Source organism: Acomys russatus, chromosome 31, assembly GCF_903995435.1.
Source record: "Acomys russatus chromosome 31, mAcoRus1.1, whole genome shotgun sequence".
Classification (NCBI taxonomy): Eukaryota; Metazoa; Chordata; class Mammalia; order Rodentia; family Muridae; genus Acomys; species Acomys russatus.
The window spans coordinates 24,417,604-24,431,302 of record NC_067167.1 but is presented as its reverse complement, the minus strand read 5'-3'; the positions used below and the strand labels follow the sequence as shown (position 1 = coordinate 24,431,302).

General features: G+C 37.4%; 1 protein-coding gene across 2 annotated transcripts in view; it reads right to left on the bottom strand.

Moving 5' to 3' along the window:
* Window positions 1-13,699, bottom strand: part of Mgat4c (MGAT4 family member C) — a 621,187-nt gene that overhangs the window by 38,685 nt on the left and 568,803 nt on the right. For both annotated transcript variants that reach the window (XM_051139639.1, XM_051139638.1), the window contains one exon: window positions 9,347-9,391. The gene's annotated coding sequence lies outside the window, so the exon portion shown is untranslated. The remainder of the gene's footprint in view (window positions 1-9,346; window positions 9,392-13,699) is intronic.

Here is a 13,699-nt window from a genome sequence, read left to right as displayed (position 1 = left end):
ATCCCATCCCTTGTATCCTCCCATTCCTCCCCCCCCCATTTTCCCATTATTCCCCTCCCCTATGACTGTTCCTGAGGGGGATTACCTCCCCCTGTATATGCTCATAGGGTATCAAGTCTCTTCTTGGCTACCTGCTGTCCTTCCTCTGAGTGCTACCAGGTCTCCCCCTCCAGGGGACATAGTCAAATGTGAGGCACCAGAGTACGTGAGAAAGTCATATCACACTCTCCACTCAACTGTGGAGAATATTCTGACCATTGGCTAGATCTGGGAAGGGGTTTAAAGTTTACCTCCTGTATTGTCCTTGGCTGGTGCCTTAGTTTGAGCAGGAACCAGTTTCCTGGTAAGTGAAGGCTTTCATGGGACATGCCCCTTGCTGGAATTCTTTAACCCTGTTCCGGGTGTGCTGGACTGTCTCCAGACTCTGCAGACCGGGAACCACTTCCACGGTGGGACCAAGTTCCGACTTCAGACATTCGCGAACAAACCAAACCGAAAGTGAGAGAGTTTAGAAGGCAGACAACACACAGAAAAGACAACCGCGGTCCCAGACGCACAAAAAGAAAACCGCGGTACCTGACACACAAATGTCCTCCATCCAGAGTCCTCTCTCACAGAGGGCCTTCACTTCCTGGCCAATGCACCAAATGTAAGACTCATGTCTTGAGAGTCTTTTCCTGGAAGCCCCAATGAGAGACAGAGTCCAAGATCGATGTAAACACAAGAGGCTTTTATAGATCCAACACGGCAGAGTCTACCTGCCTTGGGGAAGGAGACCCTGAGCAGCAAGAACTGTGAGTTTGTATACCCTTTACAGAAGCACACTTCAGCAACAGCGATTAATACAAACTTGATTGGCTAATAGGGTGACCTTTAAGCTGATTTGGCTGTGTGACCAGGGCTAAGTGAGAAGACCAAGGCCAGACTAGAGGAGGGAATTTTTCATTTGTTCTGGCCACTGTGACCTGTAGCTCTGATTGGTTGGCCACAGTTGCTAGCTGTGTGATTGTGGCTCTCCTTGGAAACTTTGGATGGGTGGGTGGTCAGGTGCTCAGGCCCTGAACAGAAAATGGTGTTGATTTGGTCTCTACAATAGAAACTTCTTAAATATGTATGAAGGACTATAAATTATTACTTTCTTCTGTTTATCTTCTTCAGTGGTTATGCATATTATTAGTGGGGATACTTCACTTAGATTAGTGAAAGACCTAGGTGGATAGACAGTACAATTCTTGAAGAGAGTTGCCTCTTTTATACTATTAATTAATGTGTGCAACGCTCTTTATAAGATAAATGAAAGTACAGTTGTTATAGGAAAGTGAGCATCTAGAGTTTAATTTAAATTTTATACGTGTGCATTTTGACGGACTGCGTAAAGACATTCTTCTAGTGACAGTCAACAAATTTCTTAGTTACAAAGAGCAATGGTGTTATCAGTATGACTATGGTGCCTATGAAGATAGCATACTGCAAGTAAAGAATATATCAAACTGTGAATGACTCGCCTTTAAAAAAGAGAGAGAGAAAACTATGGCAGTGAATGGTGTAAGTCATGTGCCATTTGATACAAAGGCGGCTCAGAGACTTGAATCACTGGCCCATCTCTGTACCTCTGTTAAGTATCAACATTATACAAACTTTTCTCTAGGTTTTAGAATCGTAAAATCTCATGGTGATAAGAAGAAAAATTGGTTGTGCGTAATTTGTGTGATGTCTATGATACTAAATATGAAAGCAGTTTGTAGAATGAAAATTACTATCATGCCAGGATCTTTGTCACTCAACCGTAAAATAAGTTTCATAAGACTGAGTTGTTTGGGGTTGGTCTGACGCTACATATTTTAATGCTAATAATAGGTCTCCAGGATCTGGACTCTGGTCAGATGAGGACATGCTCACTCATACCTGTCCTTTGAGTGTAAACCTTACTTGACTTAAATAAAAGTGATTGGTTAATTAAAAATGTTGAAGCTTAGGATTTGGCAGTAGAAACAGGTGTCTGTGTCTTTATTTGATTGATAGTGAGTTAGAGAATATTGCTTAGTAATTATAGCCTAATAATAAACATTAATTAGCCATACCATTTAAATTAACCACAGCATTGAGTCCTGGAGATTATTGTACCTTACCAACCTTAATACACAGAATAAATCATAGCAAGTGACAAAATGGACTGCATCAAAATCAACAATGAAAAACAGTAAAAACTTTTCATGGTTTCATGTGCTTGTTGAGAGTATATTGGGCCAGCACTCTGGGTTGATGTATTTTAAGGAGACGTATGAGCTGGCGATGTAGCTCACGTGGTAGAGTGTATGCTCACACCCCCAGAACCATATTCTTTTAATTAAAAGAGGACAGGTGTGATGGCACAAGCCTTTATTCCCAGCACTCGGAGGCAGGTGGATCTCTGTTGAGTTCGAGGCCAGCTTGATCTATAAAAAGCAAGTCCAGTACAGCCAGGATGTTACACAGAGAAGCCATGTCTCGAAAAACCAAAAATAAATAAATAAATAAATAATATAAAAAAATAAAAGATAAAAGAAAAGAAAAAGAGCCTAAAAAGGGAATACAAAACTTGATTTAGAAGCAAAAATGCATCTACATTGCTTCTTAGTGTAATATCAGTTATACTGCGGCAAAAAGGCCAGTATCTCTAAGTGGCTCAAATATGATTAGTTGCTTATTGAAGTTCAAAAATGACATAAAGTCAAACATAATTAGAACATGCAAGCTGGAAAGAAGGATGGAGATTGTTCATTCACCTTTATGTCAAGAGGAAATAAATCAATGTCAAAGAGTGTACATAAGCAGCTCGATTTGATGAGGTTGGGACTGAGCCTGGTTAAAGCTTTCCAACCTTCTTTGTAGTATATTTGAAAGAATGCAAAACTGTCCTTAGGGTGTAAAATTACAGTTCTCATGTAGCCATTAAATTCAGTCACTAGCAAAAGAACAAAAGCATGTCTACTCCAATATAGGAGTAATAACACCTTCATATAACATCTAAAATTGATACTGTGCCTGAAATTGAATTTGCAGTGGTCAGTGATTATTACTACCATATACACGATGGCGTGCTTTACATTGAGTGCCAGATATAATCAGCTTGGTTTCAGCATCCTATACAGAAGGCACTCATTGCGAACACCACAATCACATTCGGTGTAGTAATAAGTTCACCCCAAGGGTAATGATAACTGAGAAAAGTGGGTTCACATCTGTTTCATTCTCAGGATCACAGTGAGGTGCGCAAAATGAAACTGCACAAAACACACCTCTGCAGGCGTTATTCTTTCTGTTTCTTCTCCCTCTGATCCAGACGAGCTTCTACAGCATATTTGTTTATTAAGAGAGTCATAGCTCACTACCACATTGTAGTCATTGGTTTGATCTAATTAAAAACTGCTTCAGACTGTAGGGGAAGATTCTCATTTCCTACAATTTTCCTTGTTCAAACTTCTTGACATTTGGCTAATTTCACTAATTCCTCATTGACATTATATCGATGTCTCTACAGTTCATTATGCAACACTTATACAGACATTAAAGGGAACAAAGGCTGTAAACTTTCCAGTGTTTCCGATCGTAATAGTATGATCCCTTTTTGAGGTAGAAAGTTATGTAGTACATACTGTAAAAACTTTCTATCAGATTGAAGAAAGAGAACACCAATGTCAACATTGTAACACTTGACCATCATATACACTACATGCATTTAATGTTTAATTATCTGACATCCAGGTGTTTATTTTGATGATTTAAGCAGCATTTTGATTTCTGTACTTGTCTAGTTATAAGAATGAAATGTGTTCCAATATGTATTTCTGCTCCTCATGGTGTTGCCTGCCTTTAATGCCAACACTCAGGAGGCAGAGGCAGGCAGATAGCTGTGAGTTTGAGGCCAGGGTGGTCTACAAGGGAGTCCAGGACTTCAAGTCTACACAGAGAAACCTTGTCTCAAAAAACCAAACCAAACCAAAATGTATTTTACTTTTATCTGACAAAAACCAACGTGTGTGTGTGTGTGTGTGTGTGTGTGTGTGTGTGTGTGTGTGTGTTCAGGTTGGTGTAAGTTCTGTTTATAGTTGTAAATTCACACTCTGAGGGCCAAAGATGATTCTTAGTTCTTCAGGTTCTGTGTATCTGTGCTTCTGAGACAGGGTCTCTCACTAACAACCAGTTCACCAAGTAGACTAAGATGGCTGTCAAGCAAGCCAGTCTCAGGGAGCCCCTGTCTCCACTTCACAAGCCTTGGAATTGTAAGGACACAGAACCATACCTCACTTTTAAAATGTTGAGTCTGAGGATTAAACCTAGCCTCAAAATTACTAAGCTGGGTTGTCTCCGTAGCTTGAAAGAACAATTTTGATGCATATCTTTTGTTTTTTTGAATGTAAAGTGATTTTGCCACATCTAGATGATCATGTATTTTCAGCTCAAAAAATATTTGTACTATATGTAATAAATTAAAATATAACAAACTCTCCAACAATTTTACACTTTCTTTTTTTTATACATTCATCATATTTTTAAATATCTGACACTCTGGATATTGATGAATATGTATCAAAGGCTGCCAAAACTAATAAATTTTAAATGCTATCACTATGATTTCTATTTATATTCCTTGGGATTTCTATTGTACACAGTAAAGTTAGATCAACCAAAGGCAGTTCAAGTAAATATTTATTTATTATAATTTATTCATCTTACATCCCGATTGTTACCCTTTGCTTGGGTCTTCTTGTTTCCACCCTCCCTCCCTCTTCCATGTTATTCCCCTCCCCTATATCTCTGACAGGGGTGCCACCTCTCCCACTCTTTGAACACAGTCTATCAGGTCTCATCTAGATAGCCTGCACCCCTTCGTCTATGTGCTAGAAGGTCTCAACACCAACGGGAAGTGACCAAATCACAGGAATCAGAGTTCATGTCAGAGGCTCCCTACACCCTGGCCCAGACTCAGAAAGGCACTCATGGCATATACTCACTTATAAGTAGATACTAGTCCTCTGAGAGACTCTACCCAGCAGGGGATTGGGACAGATGCTAGAACTTGCAGCTGGATTGTGGATAGACCACTGAGAGTTGTATGGAATAGTTGGTGGAAGGACCCACAGTGTTCAGGAGCCCCACAGGGAGACCATCAGATAAAAAGCTTATATTGTTCTTATGTAGTAATGCTATGGGAAGTTAGTGTTGAAGTCTTATACATTGCTTTCATTACATGCACTTCATCTGGGATATAACTTTATAGTTTATTTCACCAAGGGCACAAATCTAGGTTGTATATTAGGTCTCCTGCATATCAGATATTTATGTAACAGTAACAAACTCACAGTTGTGAAGTAACAACAAACATAATGTTATGGCTGGGGGTTCACCACAAATGAAGAGCTATATTAAGGGGTCACAGCGTCAGCAATGTTGAGAACCACTGGTATTGCCTAGTTGGTGAGATGCAAGATAATAAGACCCTGTTCCAAAGTTGGCTGATAGCCTTTCTGGGAAATGAAACTTGAGGTTGACTTCTGGCCTCCACACACTCAGATATATGTGTGAACATACATGAACACGTACATGCTCTTACACAAACATTAACACACACACACACACACACACACACACGAACATGCTTCCCAACCATGAATTTATTTAAAAACATATTTTCATCAAATGAGCTCACTATAAGGAATAGTACACCCCTGTCATCTTAGAATAAGAATAGCTTTATGACTCGAGAATCCTTTCTGGAACATGCTTACAGTCCCTTGGGAACGAACCTTTGGTGTGCTGTTACACGAACAGGAGCCCTAGCCATCCTAATTGGGTCCATCTTAGAGCAGGCTCCCTCTGCACACTCAGTCAGCCGCTTACAAATACACTGCTAAGGCAGGTGAGGACAGCAGAGCTCAACCAAGAGGGGCTTAGGCTCCATGTTGACTCCCTGATGAAAATGTGACTGAGTCACTAGGTCATCTGTTCTTCCAGGGGATCTCCAGGACTTTTCAGGTGAATGGAAGTGTCAAAAATATTCTTGTACTGAAAGGACAACATTGGGTTTTTAGTCTCTCTCTCTCTTGAAAGAGTGTAAGCTTTCAATACATATATAGTATGTATTTGCTTTTAAAATTTAGTGAATACATAGTATATACAAAATTCTAGCAGTATTCCGTCAATGGAGATATTAAAGAGACTATAGATAGTAAAAATAACTATCATTATTATTAAAATTAATAAAACCACAACGTTAGAACAGGAAAGAATAATTGAGGATAGTTTGAGGGGAAGGAGGAGAATTATAAAGAATGGAGATGGAAAAACAGATGCAATGTATGATAACACAGTGAAATAAACCCTAGGTATGAAATTCCACAATGAAACCTACCCTTCACACCAAAGTTAATAATGATAACTTAAAATGTAATTATTTTTCAAAAAAGACCTTGCTTATATTACACATGAATAATGTATTGTTAAGGTTAAAAGAAATAACAAATACCTAAAAATTTCTGTTTCATTTCTAATACAGAAGATATTATTAGATAAAAACCCACATGAGTAAAGTTCTTTGGGGTCTTCCGCAGTCTTTAGGAATGTATAAAGACTCAGGCCTCAGAGAGGGCTCATTAGGTAAACACTTTTGCTACATCAGCCTGTCTGTCTGAGTTGAAGCTCTGGGTGTCACACAAAGGTCCTAAGAAGGAACCGACTCCATAAAATTGTCACTTCCTTTCTGTGTGTGTGACTTAGCAAATGTTTTCTTCACACCCATCGTTATGTGCACATACATATAAATACACAATGCACAATGCAAAGTTTAAACAAATCTGAACATCCTGAAAACCATGGTGCTTTGCATTCGGCAGTTTGCTTCTTTTTGATATAATAAGATGGTCTCACAGACACTTGTTTGTCTCTCGTAAACTGACTTCTCTAACAGACCATGAAGGAGAGCTCAAAGCATGAAGCCATCCATGGCTGTGCTCCTAATTTTTGAGCAATGTTCCGTTATTTTCTAGCTTATCATTTTATAACTAAACATGTGAATTATTTAACTTCCAACACATATAATGAGACACTGATTGGTGTTTATACATTTGGACCAGTGCACCAACTTAGTTTTATAGAAAACAATTGTTTCTAGAAAACAGAAACACTGAATCTGAGAACTTGAAGGAAACTCTGTTCAAGGTCTAAAGCTGAAAGAAGCTTATTGTGGTTGTACTAATAATGCACTTTGGGAGATTAAATTACTCATAAAATTTTACATAGTTAGGCCAAAATGCATGGATTTTAAAGTTTAAATTTGTCACTACTCTAATGACAGATTTATGAAAAACTAACATTTCCCTGGGCTGGTACTTAATATTGAAATGCCTATCACTGGTGAAAAATTATTATATCAAGCTGAAAAAACAACCCAATTTATTCAACCAGTTTCCTTTGTTGGATGTTTTTGTTATTACCTTCTTGACTGGGATTTGGCTAGTTGGAGCAGTGGAAAGGCAAAAATATGGAATGAAATGACAGTCCCTACTGTATTATATAATAAGAAGAAAGATGAGCCATATTTACTTCAAATATTTGGGAAGAATCATGTTGTATTTGATACTGAGTACTATAGGGAAATAATATAAGTGCAAAACAAAATAGGTTGTGAAAATGAATTCAGTACTTAGGAGTTCAAATTTTATCATTGGAAGGTTTATGTTTTAAAGTTTTTCCATTACATTAAAAATACACCTAATCCATAAAAGCAGCGTTTTAAGGCAAAAGTGGACGTTTTATTAAGTAAGTAATTTATAATAAAATATAAGACCATGATAATGATATTTTATTAACTAAAAGAAGGCTGGATTAAACCATTGGAATGTGATAGCATATAAATTTTTGCATCAAAAAATTTTTTAAATGTTAATGTCATAGGGTGACAATGACAACCTAATGAACATGAGTGTATTAGTAACTTTTTGTTACAATGATTAACTGTCCTGTCAAAAACTATTCAAAGAAGAAAAGGTTTATTTTAGGTTATAATCCAGAAGGATAGAGTCTATCACGGATTTCAGGAAGGCTTGGTAGCAGGAGCAGAATTGAAAGAGATCACATTTCATTCACACACAGAAAGCGGAGAAAGCGAACAGGGCGTAGAATGAGTCTGTGAGCACTCAAATGCCACCTCTAATGATGTATTCCCTCCAGCAATGCTTCACATCCTGAAGCTTCTTCACCCTTCCCACATAGCTCTCTCTTCTCCTAGGGACCAAGTGGTCAAATACAGGAGCTCATGGGGGACATTTCTCATTTGAGCCATTGCAACAAGTAAGACAAGAGAGAACTTTCATAATCTATATCGACCTATTTACATGTACTCTGTTGTTAATTTTACTAATGAACATACATCAAATAGGCTTTTTATATATTGTTTTTGTAGATAAGCTGCATGTAATAATAATAATTACATCACTATTGAAAAACATTAAAATTCATATTATTTAAGAAGTGTAAAAGATTAAAGGAGAAACACAAATTACTTATTTTTCTTCAAATTATTCACACAAAGTTCATATTAATTTTCTCTGTTGACAAGGCTTAATAGTATGCTGAGATTAATGTGCTAAAAAGGACTAGCTTTAGGGAAGAGAAAGAAGTCACAGAAGCATAACAAAATTATGGAAGGAAAAGACTGAAATTTTGTAGAAGTCATGAGTAGTTTGAAATAAAGGGTTAGCAGAGGTTAGTTATTGAGTTAAACTTGAAAACAAAAGTATTTCTATTTACACTTATTTGAAAAACAAGAAACTTGATGTGTTAGCATCTTTATAAACAAGACCATTGGCTTTCAAATCTGGCAAGTCTATTAAGTATTGATAGCTAACTTTTGAATAACTAAGCAAATGGAGCAGAAATACCTATGAAATTAACTAGAGAGTCTAGAGGTCATGAAAATTAACTGTTCAATGTGTTTGAAATTTTAGGAAAAATTAAAATATTAATATATGTCTGCAAAAAGGCTCAATAGGAGAGAGCTTACTTATCTTAGTTATATTTTATTTTTTTCCTTATAATAATTCACTTTTATCTAACTACTCTATTATAATGATTAACATATTTCTTTTTAAATAAAAACACCAAGCTACATGTATTCTCTACAGTAGCTACTTTAGAAACATCCTCAGAATTATTGGGAAAGCAATACAGATGAACAAAAGGATTATGAATGCAAAACTAAGAGTTAGATCCCTAAATGCAAGTACAATGTTGCTACTACCAGCAAATTTTACTTATGAAATATAATGTGTATATAGTACCTCAGAATATAACTGGCAAGCTACTTTACCTTAAGGAAGAAGCTGTCATAATCTGTCCTGTATAAGCTGTCACCCTGGAAGGAAGAAAGTTCAATATTACTACTATAGTTCAATGACTCAACTATGATTATATAAAATGCTATTTTCATGCAACTGAATTATGTTTATATTTACTATGTTTTATAAATAGTCATAAAATATATAATACATATAGCATAATTTATCATACATAAGACATTTCTTTGTTGAATAAAACTATACATTAAAAGTTACCAAGGAAAATTTTAATTATATGTACAATAAAAATGTAACACATATAGTTAATTTTTTAACATAATTGATCTTATACTAATTAATAAATTATACTTTAGAATATTTCACTAATGTTCAGAGATATTTCCTCAGTGAAAGTAATTTTAGCCCAAAGTACAAGAGTTTTTCTTCACCTAAAATTTCTTAGGGTAGTTTGCTACAAATGTATCCATGCTATTGATTTTTCCATCTTCTATAAGGACTTACAACATTCACAAGATTGTTCCTGCTACATTATAAATTCATTGCCCGGAACACGGTTTGCTATTGAATGTCTGCCAAACTATGTTAACAAGGGTATTCACAAGAAAACCAAAGCTGTACTACAATGAAAATGTGAAACAAATTATGTAAAGATTGCTTCCTTCAAAAGTTATTTGCATTTCCCTTAACCAAAGGAAGAATAAGAAAAAAATATGGTATTATGTAGCACTAATGCTTTCTTGTATACATAAGAGTAACATGTATATTACTAAAAATCCAGCACTCTGGTGCTACTCTGGGTTACTAATGTATTTCTGAGGAGAAGTAGTGATGCTCTTTTCTCAAATACATCCCAAGTATATATTAATTTCTTATGATCATAGTCATTTGTAGAAATCCACATGCTCTTATCTCAAATATCTTCAATGGCATCTTTAATGGCATCCCCATTGGCTTATTTTACCTCTTGCTAATCAGTTAGGGTAAAAGTGTATTGCTTTTGACAATATTGTTCTCATTCATGTTTAAATGGTTTACAATAGGCCTATGTCATGAGTTGACCATTTCCACTCATCATCATCATCAACATGATCAACAACAACACATTTACACAAACATACACACACATACACACACACACACACACATACACTTTTACCATCTTTTGTTTTTTACAGTAATATTTCATGAATTTTCTAAAAAGTTGATCAACATTATAGAATATGCTCCTTTACACTTACGTGAGTATGAAGAATTGGAAACACATTGTTCATACAGAACTTTCGGTAACCATTTAGCGGTGTATCAAGATTACATATGAGTGGTAATTACATGTAGTGAGGGAAGCTATCGTATGGTTGTACCTGAGAAATTACACACCTGAAATCAAGATATCGGATTAAGTGAAGGAAAAGTAATAAATTCAATATCACATGTTAAAAGAAATAAAATATAACTATATGAAGAGAGTCAGATTTCTTCACGGGTATGGCTCCTTATGGGCTTCCTGTTCCCTGGCCCTACACTCATGAACTTAATAAGAAATCTTAGTAGACACCATGAGCTTAAAAACCTCTGTAAATTAGGAGGGAAATGTGTTAGGGGGATAAGGGATGAATTTCAGGGGAAGGAAGTACTGATGAATTTGAACAAAACACTGTATTAGGTATTACCTTTTCAAACAATAAAAAAAAAAGGGAAACTTCATCCAGCCAAAATTCTGACATGTATTCAGTAGGTAATAGGTAGACTCTACACCTGACTGTGAAGCTTTTATTGGAGGTTCATAGTTGCTAAGAGAGAATTTTCCCCTGAGGCCAGGGGACTGTGTGTGAGTCCCATGTTCCAGTGAATGGTCCTACACCATTGCACATCTAGGCAGCACTAACTGGACTTAGTGTGATTTAAAAAAAAAAAAAAAGCATTATGATGGAAAATTAATATATTGGGAGAGTCTTAGTTACTATTCTAATTACAATGATAAAACCTCATGACCAAGGTAACTTAGAGAGGAGTTTATTGGGCTTAAGGTTCCAGAGGGTTGGACTCAATGATGACAGAGCAAAGCCATGACGGAAGAGACAGGAACCCTAGGACTCACATCTTGAACTGTAAGCACTAGACTAAAGCGTAGAGAATGGTAAGAGGCTACTGGACTCCCAACGCCACACCGGCATAGTGACACACGTCCTCCAACAAGGCTGTATCTCCTGAACCTACCCGAAGAGCTCTACCTTTCGCAACCAAGTACTCAAACTTGTGAGCCTATGAGAGACATTCTGTAGGCATGAGGCTATTGGATACTTTAAATTTTGATTTCCAGTCTATATGTTGTGTAAAGTCTGCTCCCCAACTGTCCCCCTGTTATGTCAATAAAGCAGTTTACAACCAATCGATGAGCAAGGGAGAGAATAGGGCTGGACTTCCTGCCAGCCAGGGGAGGAGGAGTTAGGGGCGGAAGTGGGCGATTCAGCCAGTGGGTTCTGCTACTAGAAGAGGTCTACGGAAGATGAGGAAGAAAGAGCTGGAGCCAAGGAAAGCTACAAAGTGCAAGTATCCCTGGGATATTTCTTGGAGTAAGACAAAATAGCACAGAGGGTTAAGAACAGATTTAAATTGCTCAGATTGTGTTGTGAAGCCATATATTATAAGAGCCTCAATTACTTGTGTGATAGCTGGACTAAGAAATAAGCTAAGAGAAAATAACACTGTTTTATAAATGTAATTTCAACAAATGGCGTACCAACGTGGGGGGTAGAATTTACAGTACTCCAGCAAGAACTAATGTAGAAAATAAAGCTACAGAATAGATTTTTTTAGTTCTGTTCAAAAAGAGAGTGACCACAGTTTCTAAATCAGAGTCCTGATTAGACAGACCTCTTGCAGAGCATCAGGGTCTCCAGCCCACTATAAAAAGACAAAAAACAAAAACAAAAACAAAACTGATACAAACCCCAGATAGGCCAAGAAAAAGAAAAACAAAAAACAAAAAACAAAAAAAAAAAACCAAAAAACGTGGCTCTTAAAAAATGCAAGTTTCACTCCAGAGGCAGAGGTAGGCGGATCACTGTGAGTTCGAGGCCAACCTGGTCTTAAAAGCGCTTGTCTCGAAAACTGAAGGAAAAAAAAAAAGCAAGCTTCTCTGGCTGGGTGCTGTGGTGCACACTTGTTATCCCAGTTCTCAGGAGGCAGAGGCAGGTAGATCTCTGTGAGTTTGAGGCCAGGTTGGTCTACAAAATGAGTCCAGGACAGCCAAGGCTACACAGAGAAACCCTGTCTCGATAAACCAACCAACCAACCAACCAAACAAACAAACAAACAAGCCAGCTTCTCAAAGCTGTACTTTCCTAGCCAAGGCAGGAAGCTAAATCCCTTTGAGCATGGGCTTTTGCTGGTCTGACTTGCTGGGCTGAAGAGCAAACACTTGTGGACCTAATAGCTTCCCAGAGTGGGGGAGGGGTCAGGATCCTCTGAGGAAGGCAGTAAAAAAGGGTCTTCTGGAAACAGGAGCCAGTGACAAACTGAAAAGCCTCAAACCTCTGAACTTGGAAGGTCGAGAAGGGAAGCTGGGTCTGAAAGTGTAAAGTTCTTAGGGAGGGGTTTTGAGATTAAAGAAGATTGTTTTCTCTGCTGAAAATGGAGGAAGACACAGTAACACAGAACTCTTCCCTATAGAGAATGGAGAGCTGATAGCACATGGATCTCAAGGCTCTCTAGCTACAAGGTGCTTGTCAGCTATTTCTGCAAAGGGTCTGCCCATGTATTTTTACAACTACTAAATTAAAGAGAGAGAGAGAGAGAGAGAGAGAGAGAGAGAGAGAGAGAGAGAGAGAGGGAGAGAGAGAGATATTAACCAGGCAGGCTTCTTTTGTTGAAGCCTAAATAGGCAGAACTAGCCCAGAACTGAGATTTTTGTTTGTTTGCTTGCTTGCTTGCTTGATTTTTTTTCTGAAGGTTTTGAGTTACAATGATATGGAATTGAGAGGCAGATCTCTGAGTTTTGCATCAGCCTGATTTACACAATAAAGTCTAGGCGGGTACTCCCTGCTGATAAAGTCCCTTACAAAAACAGCCTAGGAATCAAAATGACAAAGTTTTCCTTAAAGTTACTGTATAAATTCTCTTTTGTTTTGTTTTTGTTTTTGTTTTGTTTTGTTTTGTTTTTTTGAGATAGGATTTCTCTGTTTGGTCTTGGCTGTCCTAGACTGACTTTGTAGACCAGACTGGCCTCGAACTCAGTGATCCACCTTCCTCTGCCTCCTGAGTGCTGGAATTACAGGCATGAGCCACCATACCCCGTCAAGTTATTTTTTCTTATTAATGGATGCTATGTCCTTGCTGTTCTAAAACATGGGTACACATCAATC